We start from the raw sequence: 13,524 nt of genomic DNA on the forward strand, positions 1-13,524 counted from the left end.
TGGACATAATCCGAGGGAATGAGGCCGGACCAGTGGTAGAAGTGTCAGTGGGGGAGAATTTCGGGGATAGTGACCATAGCTCTGTAAGATTGAAGGTTGTTATGGAAAAGGACATAGAGGGTCTGGAAATAAGAGTTGGGGGCAGGCAGATTTCAATATGATAAAACAGGATCTGGCCAAAGTGAACTGGGAGCAGCCTCTTATAGGAAAGTTTACATCAGATCAGTGGGAGTCATTAGAAGGGAAATTGTGAGGGTTCAGGTGCAGCATGTTCCTGTAAAGGTGAAGAGTAGGAGCAACAGGTCAAGGGAACCCTGGATGTCAAAGGATATAGAGGATTGGATAAGGAAAAAAAAGGTGGCGTATGGCAGATTCAGAGTGCTGAGAGCAGCGGAGGCCCTAGAGGAGTATAGAAAGTGAGGGGAGTACTTAAAAAATTAATGAGGAGAGCGAAGAGGGGGCATGAAAAATCACTGGCAGACAAGATAAAGGAAAATCCCAAGGCGTTTTATTGGTATGTTAGGGGTAAGAGGATAACCAGGGAAAATGTGGGCCCATTAGGGATCAACGAGGCAACCTGTGTGTGGAGCCGGAGGACATAGATGAGGTTTTGAACGATTACTTTTCATCTGTGTTCACGATGGAGAGGGACGATGTAGGTGTAGTGATCAGGGAAGGGGATTGTGATATAGTTGATCAAATTAGCATGGAAAAGGAGTAAGTATTAGCTGTTTTAGCAGGCTTGAAGGTGGATAAATCCCCAGGCCCAGATGAGATGTATCCCAGTCTGCTATGTGAGGCAAGGGAGGAGATAACGGGGGCTCTGACACAAATTTTCAAATCCCCTCTGACCGCATGAGAGGTACCAGAGGATTGGAGGACAGCGAATGTGGTACCAATATTTAAGAAGGGGAGCAGGGATAAACCAAGTAATTAGAGGCCGGTGAGTCTAACATCAGTGGTAGGGAAAGTATTGGAAAAATTTCTGAGAGACAGGAATAATCACCACTTGGTGAGACAGAGATTAATCAGGGATAGTCAGCATAGCTTTGTCAGGGGGAGATCGTGTCCAACAAATTTTATTGAATTTTTTGAGGAGGTGACAAGGTGTGAGGGTAAAGCATTTGATGTAGTCTACATGGACTTCAGTAAGGCTTTTGATAAGGTCCCACATGGAAGATTGGTTAAGAAAGTAAAGGCCCATGGGATCCAGGGTAATTTGGCAAATTGGATTCAAAATTGGCTTAGTGGCAGGAGGCAGAGTGTGATGGTCGAGGATTGTTTCTGCGAGTGGAAGCCTGTGACCAGTGGTGTACCACAGGGATCAGGGCTGGGACCCTTACTGTTTGTAGTGTACATTAATGATTTAGACATGAACATAGGAGGTATGATCAGTAAGTTTGCAGATGACACGAAAATTGGTGGTGTCCTAAATAGTGAGGAGGAACGACTTCGATTACAGGACGATATAGATGGGCTAGTAAGATGGGCGGAGCAGTGGCAAATGGAGTTTAATCCTGAGAAGTGTGAGGTGATGCACTTTGGGAGTACTAACAAGGCAAGGGAATCTACGACGGATGGTTGGACCCTAGGGAGTACTGAGGGTCAGAGGGACGTTGGGTTGCTTTTCCATAGATCACTGAATGAATAGATCACATAAGGTAGATAAGGTAGTTAGGAAGGCATACGGGATACTTGCCTTTATTAGTCGAGGCATAGAATATAAGAGCAGGGAGGTTATGATGGAGCTGTATAAAACGTTGGTTAGGCCACATTTGGAGTACTGTGTACAGTTCTGGTCGGCACACTATAGTAAGGATGTGATTGCAATGGAGAGGGTGCAGAGGAGATTCACGAGGATGTTGCCTGGGCTGGAGCACTTCAGTTATGAAGATAGACTAGATAGGTTGGGGTTGTTTTCCTTGGAGCGGAGAAGGCTGATGGGGGACCTGACTGAGGTATACAAAATTATGAGGGGCATTGATAGGATAGAAAGGAAGAAACTTTTTCCCTTAGCGGAGGGGTCAATAACTTGGGGGCATAGACTTAAGGGCAGGGGTAGGAGATTTAGAGGGGAATTGAGGAGGAATTTTTTCAGCCAGAGGGTGGCTGGAACACACTGCCTGAAGGGGTGGTAGAGGCAGGAAAACTCACGACATTCAAGAAATATTTAGATGAGCATTTGAAATGCCATAGTATACAATGCTACGGTCCAAGTGCGGGGAAATGGGATTAGTTAGGACGGGTGCTTGATGGTCGGCGCAGGCGCATTGCGCCGAAGGGCCTGTTTCTGTGCTGTAAAACACTACGACTCTCTGACTCTATGACACAGGCTGTAAGTGAAGAAACCAGCGGCTTTTGGCCTCAAGGCAGGCTGGAAGAATGGAACTCAGCAGTTGCAGCCTCACACAGGCTGTAAGAAAGACAACCAGCAGCAGCAGATCAAGAAAGAGAGAGAGAGCAGACACCTGCTCTCCGACGCCTGTTGCAGTAAAAGGCTTTGAAGACCTGAACCTGTTTTGACAGTTGAAGCTTGTGGGGAATAGAGGACCAGTGGAATCACCAGGAAACACCTTATCCATGGGCGTCCAGGTCAGAAATGCTCAGATAAGTGAATGAAGAGGACACTGATTTTTGAAATAGTCTGGGAGATCCAATTCATTGCAAATGGGAAGAGTTTTGGACCTTTAACCACAAAGGATTTCTCCATCAAAAAGAAGCAGGTAACATATAAGTGTGGTGTGAGGTTTTCAAGTATTGTCATAAATAGCAAAACTATATTTCTTGTTAATTTGGGGTAACAGCTACTTACAATGTGCTGTCTAGTTAATTGGGGATTTCTTTTAGTTTAGTTGTTATAACAAGGGTCTCAAAACGTGAAATCTTGTGTCATTCTTGAAATTGTTCTTGGGGTTCATATCTCGTACTTTTTATGTTAGCGATCTCAGTGATGTCAGAACAACTTGTATTGGAATGAAGTGACGATCAATCTGCTGAGATGATCTGTGGTGGAGCCTCAAGTATTCATAATATTTATTGATGACTTAGATGAGATAATAATGAACTTGAGAACCATCTATCCAAGTTTGCAGAAGACACAAAGGGCTGCATCTTAATTCACAAAAACTGATGGGTTGGGGTTGTGCCAAAGTTTAAATGCAAAGAATCTGAAACAGGAACCCAACATGCATCATATCCCATGGACAGAGAACAGCAGCAGAAGCCGGGGGATTAAAAGCTCAGCATGTCCAAGGGTCACTGATCAGGAGCGTGACCTTGGTAATTGTCCCACCATATCCCAGTGCAACTGATTCCTATTGTAACTGAACCAGCTGAGAATTGATCTCTTTGGTTTGCATGGCACCAGTCAGTGTGTTTACTTACAGTGTACCAGGGGAGATGATTATTCTACCCAGGGATCCACCATATTGATATTCCTGCTCCCATTCTGATGTATAATGTCCCTGTTTTTCCCCTTCCTTACAGTTAACTTAGTGACGATTGTGATCCTGTCTCGGGGAAAGTGTGGTCTCTCCAAATGTGTCACTCGTTACTTGGTGGCCATGGCAGCGGCGGATCTACTGGTCATTGTCTTCGATCTGATATTGAGGCACATTCCCATTAGTTATTATAGAAAGTTCCAATTTCTGTTTGATATTCCAGTGTGTAATATCCACGCTGTCCTAATTTACGCATCAACGGACTGTTCTGTCTGGTTCACTGTCGCTTTCACCTTTGATCGATTTGTGGCCATTTGCTGCCAGAAACTGAAAACTAAATATTGCACTGAGAAATCGGCGGCTGTGATTATTGGAACAATGTCTGTGTTGTTCTGTGTAAAGAATATTTTCTGGTACTTTATGCTTTCAAGCAGCTATATGGGTATGCGAGCCCCCTGGTTCTGCATTCTTTCCTGGAGTGTTCTGTTTTCACCAGTATGGACAGCAATTGAATTTCTACATTATATTTTCACCCCGTGTGTACCATTTATTCTGATTCTGATGCTCAATGTTTTAACTGTCAGGCACATTCTAGTGACCATCAGAATTCGCAAGAGACTGCGGGACCGGGTCAGTGGGGAGAGTCACAGTGATCCAGAAACAATTAACAGAAGAAAATCAATCACTTCACTTTTTATGATATCGGGGAATTTTATCCTGCTGTGGGTTCTGTTCCTGGTGACTACGATTCATTCTAGATTTGCTCTGCTGGGCCTGACTGATTCTGATGGTCTGTCACCCATTGTAGAATGTCTTGGTTTTATGCTTCAGCTCCTGAGTTGCTGCACAAACACTTTTATTTACGCTGTGACTCAGAATAAGTTTAGAGAGGAACTGAAGAATGGGGTGAAATATCCCTTCACTGTACTTTCTAAGATTATAAAACAACAAAGAAAATGAAAGATTCTCACATATAAACCACACGTGAACCCAGCCTCTCCCCACTCAGTCTCTGTAATCATGTTGTTTTGAAGCCAAACAGATTGATTTGATTGAGTTTGCATTTAATGTAAGGCAGCTTTTGTGTCTATAGAGCAGAAAATCCTTCACACTAATCATACTGTAGTATTGTGACTTAAACTGGCTGATTGCATGTAATAGAAGAGCATTTGTGTCGTGTCTCTTTGCTGCCCTGTCTGCTGAAAAGTGCAAATAAAGTGTGTTCAATATGGTTGCTCCCAGTTAAGACCTCGTGTTAGTTTTATTCTGTATCTACAACACAGAAAGATGATGATGAAGGGAGAAGATTGATTTTTTTTTTACATCTCATTTGAGTGATTGCAGTCTGAGAACATTCTGAAACATGTGTTGGAAATTCCACTGTCAAATTTGAGGAAATTTGAGCGATTTGAAAGATTGCTTAATTGGCCTGCAATTCATGTTCGGCTACAACTCATTGAGTGCATAATTTTAAAAATATGGCACTGAAGACGTATTTTGGGACAATGGGAGAATTCAACACTGACAATGAGGACTGGTGGAATTATGAACGAAGATTGCACATTTGGAACAAAACTGGAGATTAGGATGAAGTGTATCTTTTCCTCACCATGATAGTGCCAGATCTTTTCGAGGTGGTATTTAACCAATGCTGCTCACGAGAACCCAGTACTTTGGACTAATCTGAAATAAGTGAGATTCTGGACTCACATTACATATTGAGAACAAAATTGCACCCTGAGTTGTATTTTGTGAAAGGAAGTAGTTGCCAAATGAGTCTATTGCAGATTATATTCTTGAATGAAAGAAATAATTACATCACTGTGGTTATGGTGCCAACTTAGAAGTCAACCTTAGAGACACGTTCATTGGAGGTCTAAAGAAAAACAAAATCCACTCTAAAGTTTTGAGTAAAGGCAATAAGCTGACAGGGAAGGAGGCCTGCAATGAGGCCACAGCCATGGAAATGGCAGGAGGAGATAGTTGCAGATTGCAAGGAAGTTCTTTTCTTGAGCTGGCAGAGGAAGTCCACCAGATTTCAGTCGGAACCAGGCAGCCATGTTCGCAGACTCAGAGACAGAAATTTAGATGCTATCATTGCCACCAACCATCCAAATGTTCCTATTTCCACTCAAAATGCTATGCCTGTGGAAAAGTCAGTCATATCCAGACTACAAGCATGAGTAGAGGAAACAGTAATGCTCCAGGTCACAGCAATGCATCAGCTCGAGGTCATGGCAGACTTAAAGCTAGTCCAGGAGCCTGGACGTTTTCGAATGTGCATATGATAGATATGGAAACATAGTTTCATGTTATTGAACAGGAAGATCAAGAGTTGTACTCAGTGAGAGAGCAAGATAAACAACATATGGACGTTGAGAGAAAAAGTGCTGCAGATATAATTCCAGCACCCACAGTAAAAATGAAATTTGGAGTGTTGCAACTTACTTTCGTCATTGATATTGCCACAGCAGTATCTGTTATCTCGGAAGGAGAGTACAAGAGGTCCCTGAGTTATATTCCCTTCTGAAAAACTGGTGTGAAACTGACTAGTGGTTCCAACAACAGTATTCCAATATTAGGTGAAGTGAATGTTAAGGTGGAATACTGTGATGCAAGCTATTATCTGCCATTGGTAATGGTAGGAATGAACAAAGTCCCCGTGATAGGAAGGAATTGGCTTAAAAACATACATTTAAATCTAGCTGAGTTATTTACAGTGGGGATCAGTAAGAGTACGTCTGACATTGAGGAAGTGCTAAGAGAGCACAAAGTGGTCTTTGTGCAAGGAGGACCAAATGGTAAAATTAGGCATCACAAGGCTGAAGTCAAGAAAAAGAACAATGTACAGCCGGCATTTGGCAAAGCTAAGCTCGTGCCTTATGCACCGTTAGAAGTAATAAGTAAAGAGCTGGAGAGATTACAAAGAACAGGGGCAATTAAAACGGTGAAGAGAAGTGAATAGGCTGCACCCATTATGATAGTTCACAAAGTAGATGGGTCTGTTTGAATTTGAGGATTTATAAACAAATGGTAAATAATGTGATTGAAAATGATACTTACCCACTTCCCACTAGTGATGATTTGTTTGTTATTTTAGTGAATGGAAAGATCTTCTGTATAATAAAAGTGTCAAATACATATTTGCAATTAGAATAAACTGACAAGAGCAAGGAATTGCTGACCATTCATACACACAAAGGGTTGTACCAGTATGAAAGGTTACCATTTGGCATGTCCACTGCTCCTTCAGTCTTCCAGAGCGTCATGGATCAGGTACTAAGTGGGATGAATGGAGTGTGCTGCTTCTTGGATGACATTTTAATGAGCACTAAGGCAGAGAAAGAGCACATTGTAAGATTGAATAAAGCCCGAAATCAACTTCAACAGAATGGCATCAAAGCTAAAAAGCACAGGTGTTGCTTCATGGTCTCGAGTGTAAGATTACAGGGTGACCAGATCGATGGTGAAGGTATCCACCCAAGGCAGGAAAATGTCGAGGGGATTTTAAAAGCAAAAAGACCAGAGAACAAAGAGGAACTTAGAACATTCATAGGAATTATTGTATATTATTCCAAGTTCGTCCTGACTTAGCTAATACATTCGTTCTTTGGAATCGACTGCTCAAAGATGGAATAGACTGGGAGTGGTCTGTGGAGTGTCAGAAAGCATTTGAAGAAGTGAAGAAAGTACTGACTAGTGATGCTGTCTTGACCGACTGTGATCCCAAGAAGCCATTGGTTTTAACGTGTGATGCCTCAGCACAGGGGTTAGATGTGGTTTTACCTCACATAAAAGAAGATGATGTGGAGAAGTCTGTAGCATATGCTTCACATCCTTGAACAAAGTCAGAGCAAAATTACTCAGGAGGCATTCGCGATCAGAAATGGTGTTACAAAGTTCCATAAATACTGTTATGGCAGGAAGTTCACTTTCTCAACTGACCACCAAGTCCTTATGATCATATTTGGTTCAAAGAAGGGAGCACCATCTCTAGCGGTAGCACAGCTTCAGAGATGGGCATTGATTTTGATGGCCCATCAGTACGATGTTAAATATCGTAAGTCAGCAGATCATGCAAATATGGGCGTCTTTCGAGATTTCCCATGAAGACTGATTCATTTTTAGCAGTTACCTATAAATTACTTTACAGAGACAAATGACATGGCAGTGTCTGCCAGAGAAATTTCTGAAGAAACTCACAAGGATGTGGTGCTCAGTAAAGTATTCAATTATGTTATGAATGGTTGGTGTAAAGAGTGTGATGATGGGAAATTGCAGGATTATTTCACACACAGATATGAACTAAGTGTATTTTTTTTTAAGAGATACAGCACTGAAACAAGCCCTTCGGCCCACCGAATCTGTCCTGACCATCAACCACCCACTTATACTAATCCTATGCTCATCCCATATTCCTATCACATCCCCACCTGTCCCTATATTTCCCCACCACCTACCTACACTAGGGGCAATTTATAATGGCCAATTAACCTATCAACCTGCAAGTCTTTGGCATGAGGGAGGAAACCGGAGCACCCGGAGAAAACCCACGCAGACACAGGGAGAACTTGTAAACTCCACACAGGCAATACCCGGAATTGAACCCGGGTCCCTGGAGCTATGAGGCTGCGGTGCTAACCACTGCGCCACTGTGCCACCCTGATAAAGGTTGTCTCCTATGGAGTTTAAGAGTCATTATTCTGCCAAGGTTTAGAGAGAGATTGTTCGAGGAACTTCATCATGAGCACACAGGGATAGTCCTTATGAAAGCAGTAACAAGAAGCTATTTTTGGAATCCAAAAGTAGATAGAGATATTGAAGAGTTAGTGAAAAGTTGTGAAATGTGTCTCAGAATGAGAAATGATCCAATCAAAGTTCCTTTTATTCCATGGTCAAAGACAAGAAAAATGTGAGAACGAGTACATGTTGATTTATTTGAAGTGGAAGGTAAAGAGTATTTTGTTTCTGTCGCTAACTGTAGCAAGGCGACAAATGTTGAGTTTATGCCCAATACCACAAGTGCCAAAACTATTGAGGTTTTGAGAAGTTGTTTTGCAATTTATGGATTGGCAGAGATGCTGTTATTAGATAATGGTCCACAGTTTATGTCAGAACAGTTTGAAATATTTCTGAGTAATAATGGAGTCAAACACACTCTAATACCACCATATCACCCAGCATTGAATGGTGCTGCAGAAAGAAGTGTACAAATGGTGAAGAGTTCTTTGCAGAAGTATTTGCCAGGTGACAAGCGAGGCTGTAATTTCCATGTTAGTCTTCGACACAGGCTAGGCAATTTTCTGTTCTCTTACAGAATGACCCTACAGTCTACAACAGGTGCTCACCTTTCAAGTTTGAGGTTAAAATGCTCTCAAGACATGATTTAGTTTGCTTAAGCCAGATGTCAATAGCAATGTAAGAGAAAAGCAAGACAGAGGTGATAAGGAGAAGTATGTATTTGAATTTGCTGTAAAAACACTAGGAGCATTCAAGTATCTCGTGGAGATCGGAGAGAGACTGTGTCAGTGTCATGTCGATCATTTGCTTGAAAGAGGAATGTGACAAAGGGGGAGCATGAGAATCCTCCTAAAGTCCAAATTCCTCCAGTCCCAAGTGAAAATCAGGAGGAAAGTGAATGTCACACCAAAACTGAAAGCTTGCCGGTATCACAGAGCCCACCACTAGAACAAAGTGAGTCAAGGTCTTTGATTAAGACTAATAATCAATTTCACAGTTCAAACCATTAAGTGGAGTTGGTTGTCAAAGTCAAGGTTCAGAGTCGACACAGTCTGAGATGTTGGCAAATGAGGATATTTGTGTTAAAGACATACTGGTGTTAATTTAAAACAAATGATTACGTGGGGAGACAGTGTAAACGGAATTAAACTGGCTGATTGTATGTAATAGTAGAACATTTGTATACTGCCTCTCTGCTGCCCCCTCTGTTGAAAGGTGTCAATAAAGTGTGTTCAACATGGCTGCTCCCAGTGAAGACCTCATGCTTGTTTTACTCTCTAAAACAGATACATTTAGAATAAAATTAAACTAATATGGAACATCTCCTGTGACCACTTCCCCTGTCTCTGTTTTATTGGATAAGTCTACAGCTTCCCACTTTATCTCTCCCAGCATCCTCCACAGTGGTCATCGAGGCACTCGTTACTCACTCATTACGAGCATCAATCCCATTTGCCCCATCCTACTCTTTCCCTGAATCTTCCACCCAGTGCACCCGCTGAGGGCTAAACTGCCAACATCTTTCTCATCAATCTCACCCCTCCCACTGCTGACCCTATGGACTCAGCCATTGGATTAGCTCTCACCACCCCTCTACACATCTCCCACCAGAATGTCCGAACAATGCCCGTTCCATCCATGAAGTTATTGTGGATGATTGCAGTGACATCATGGCCTCAATGGAAACCTGACTGAGGGCTGATTATACTTTCCCCTAAATGAAGCCTCCCCACCTGGCTATACCTTCCACCACAATCAGTATGAAGATTGACGCAGTGGCAATGTGGCACTTATCACCAGATCACACCTTGGCCTGACCCCCTACTCCCCTGGCACTTTCTTCCCTTTTCAGCAGCTCCCGTTGCTCCACCTCTCTCACCTCTCAATCAAAATCCTTGTTCATTACCATTCTCCCAAGTACAATTAAAGTATTCATACTGACATATCTTCATTGCTTTGCTCCCTCAGCCTCTGCACTGAATGGCAGCTCATCCTCGGTGATTTCAATCTCCATCTCAAATCATCATTCACTCTCTCCTCTGAGTTCATTACCCTCCAATCTTCCCTAAATCTCTCCCTCCCTGTAAACTTCCCAACTCATCTTCACGTTTACAACCTTGACCATGCCATCTCACATAGTCGCGCTTCAATCACAGAGAAGGCAATCTCTGATCACTTCCTTGTCTCACTCTTGTGAGAATAAGAAATACTGAAATGTTGTTTCTGCAGCTTATGGAAAGTTACCAAGAAGTCATTTGTGCACAACATAATGAAATCACTGAAAAAGAGAACTGATAAGGATATGTCAGTGAAGACCTTAAGACAGTACATCACTGACAAAGAGAATTGATAAGGGTATGTAAGTACAGACCTTGGGACAGTACATCACTTAAAAATTGTGCTTAGGCAGATAACAGAGAAACAGCAAGAGTTAGAACAAAGGATGTAGTGAATAAGAAACTGCCCCACTAAGATAAAGGCTGACAGCTGCAAGTTAAAACACACAATGGAGAGCCAAATAAGGTAAAACAAAAACAAGAGTTAGGGGCTAGAAAGTTAGAGTAGGGGGAGAAGTAAACAGAGGAGGAGACTGTAGCAACCATAGGATAGGTTAGTGTCATAATATGTTATAACCAATAATGTAAAATAAAGGCGTGGACAAATGGATTTGTATTGTATAAACATGAACTGAATATGTTGATCGGTGTGCCTGCTTGTAGGACACCCGATCTTGCAAGAACGTTAAATAAACTTACTTCTTCAGAGTTTGACTTGGTGTAAATTATTATCAAGTGGGCTACGTTTCTCACAATTGGGGGCTCGTCCGGGATCTCTTCATCATTGCCGGGACCGTGGCCGACGACAGACGAGAAGACGCGTCCCGTTAATTTAAAAACGGTCTCGTTTCTCTCGTTGGTAGCGGACCCGAGTAATTGACTGAAAACGATCCTAGGGAAGTCACTCTGAACGAGTATTTAGTGCGGCAGGTACACATGTGAAGTCAGGCAACTCCGTGCACGGACCAAGGTAAGAAAAACGACTTTTAAGTATTATCTTGGTGACTTATGGTTAACTGTAGGATAAGACATTCTAAGTACTGCAGTATAAGACCCTTCAGCTAGGAGGTGAATACTGTGGGGCAGTATAAGACCCCTCAGCTAGGAGGTGAGTACTGTATGGTATAAGACCCTTCAGCTAGGAGGTGAATACCGTAGGGTACAAGACCCTTCAGTTAGGAGGTGAATACTGCCGGGTATAAGACCCTTCAGCTAGGAGGTGAATACCGTAGGGTACAAGACCCTTCAGTTAGGAGGTGAATACTGCTGGGTATAAGACCCTTCAGCTAGGAGGTGAATACCGTAGGGTACAAGACCCTTCAGTTAACCATGGGAAATAAATCGTCTACAAAGGAAGACGATGGGAGACAAGGAAAGTCTGCCGGCAACATCCCTCCAGAAAGTCCATTGGGACGGATGTTGGAGTATTGGGATTTAGAGTCAAAAACCAAGGAGAAAAAGACCCAAATATGATCTAAGGACAGCAAGAAGGACCACCCCTAAACCCGACGATAACGACGACGATAGAGACAGAGAGCCTCCTAAGACAATGATGCCCTTGAGAGAGGTATCAATAGGAAATAATGAAATTGGATTTGTTAGTGCACCATTAACGTCAGGAGAGGCAAGAGTGTTTAAAAAGGAAATGAAAGTCCTCGTAGAAGACCCCTGAAAATTTGGGAAAGAGAAAACCCTCCCGGGGTAGGGGGAAACGAACCAGCTGAACAAAAATACCCTAATCAAGACCCGCAGCGGCAGAACAATAATATCGGCCACAGGGGCCAGATGAAAGACCTTAGAAATCTGATAGTAAAAGGCATTGTTGTAAACAAGTAGTTGAAGCCCCTGCAAAACTTATGCCTTTACAGAGTTACCGCAGGCCCCTCTTATGGCACAAGCAGGCGACGTATTGAGTGCGACCCCTCTGGGTGTTGAAGGCTGTTTCTAGACAAATAGAGACCATTAAAGGCACCTAGGTGGGATCAAAGGATTGATTTTTTAAAATGTTTTGAAGAATCAAAGGGGGGGACTGTGAGAACAGAATTTAGATTTTAGAATTTTTAAGAACAGAATTACATGGGAACATTTAAGATGAAACAATTAATCAGTCATGTATTGCTAACAAGCTAGCTTCAGTGCTGTAGGGAGGGACAGCTTATCAGAAATGACTTCATAACTTTAGGGCTGCAGAGGCAACTTGGCCTTGCAGCTGGTACAGAGAGAGAGAGAGAGAGAGAGAGAGACATTGTACTTCAACAGCACTCTTCTTATCACCCAGACATGACAATCCTAGGGAAAAGTTAGAATGAAAAACATACCGACCAGGCTAATACACGCCCCCTTGTTAGAGGGTGGCTCAGCCTACCCTTCTGATTCAGCAGTTGCTGAGTTTTTTTATATTTGCTTTTAGGCATGGCACAATGCTTAATGGGAAATATAGCCAAGTTAGGAATAGTAGCTTTGCTGAGCTTTGATGTTAAGTGGCAGAAACCACAATGAAATAGCTAAAAGGGATGGCCAGAGTGTGTGCAAGCTGTGGCAGCCACAGCACTTCAGACCAAGGAAGTCATTTTACCTCGAAGCTATTACAAGAAATAGTTAGGGGATTGGGAATCCAATGGGACTTCCATACCCCTTGGCACCCTCCCTCTTCAGGGCGGGTGGAAAGAATGAATCAGACCTTAAAGAAACACCTGTCCAAACTGATACTTGAAACAAGGTTACCCTGGACAAAATGTTTACCTATAGCGATACTCAGAATTCGGACAGCCCCTAGAAAAGATGTGGGACTGTCCCCCTATGAAATGCTATTCGGATTACCTGATATGGGAACGAGGGGCAAGTTGCCAATCTTAGAAACTAAAGATTCGTTTCTAAAGAACTATATACTGGCGTTGTCTTCCTCATTGTCATTCCTCAGGAAGCAAGGCTTGTTAGCACAGACACCACCTCTCGAATTTGCAGTACACAAGATCCAACCAGGAGATTGGGTTCTGGTGAAATCGTGGAAAGAGACTAAACAACAACTGAACTGGGAAAGACCATACCAGACTCTCCTAACTACTGAAACAGCCATAAGAACGGCAGAAAGAGGTTGGACCCACTACACAAGAATCAAGGGGCCGGTAAAACCCCCGGCCGAGGAAGGAACTTGGACAACCGAATTAACAGAAGAACCATTGAAAATAAAGCTAAAAAGACTTTGAGTAGCGAACTTTTTTTAATATAACGGCGCGAGCGCGGAAATACTGTCTGTAATATTGTGTGCCTTCTCTCCTTCTCTCTTT

Source organism: Heterodontus francisci, chromosome 40, assembly GCF_036365525.1.
Source record: "Heterodontus francisci isolate sHetFra1 chromosome 40, sHetFra1.hap1, whole genome shotgun sequence".
Classification (NCBI taxonomy): domain Eukaryota; kingdom Metazoa; phylum Chordata; class Chondrichthyes; order Heterodontiformes; family Heterodontidae; genus Heterodontus; species Heterodontus francisci.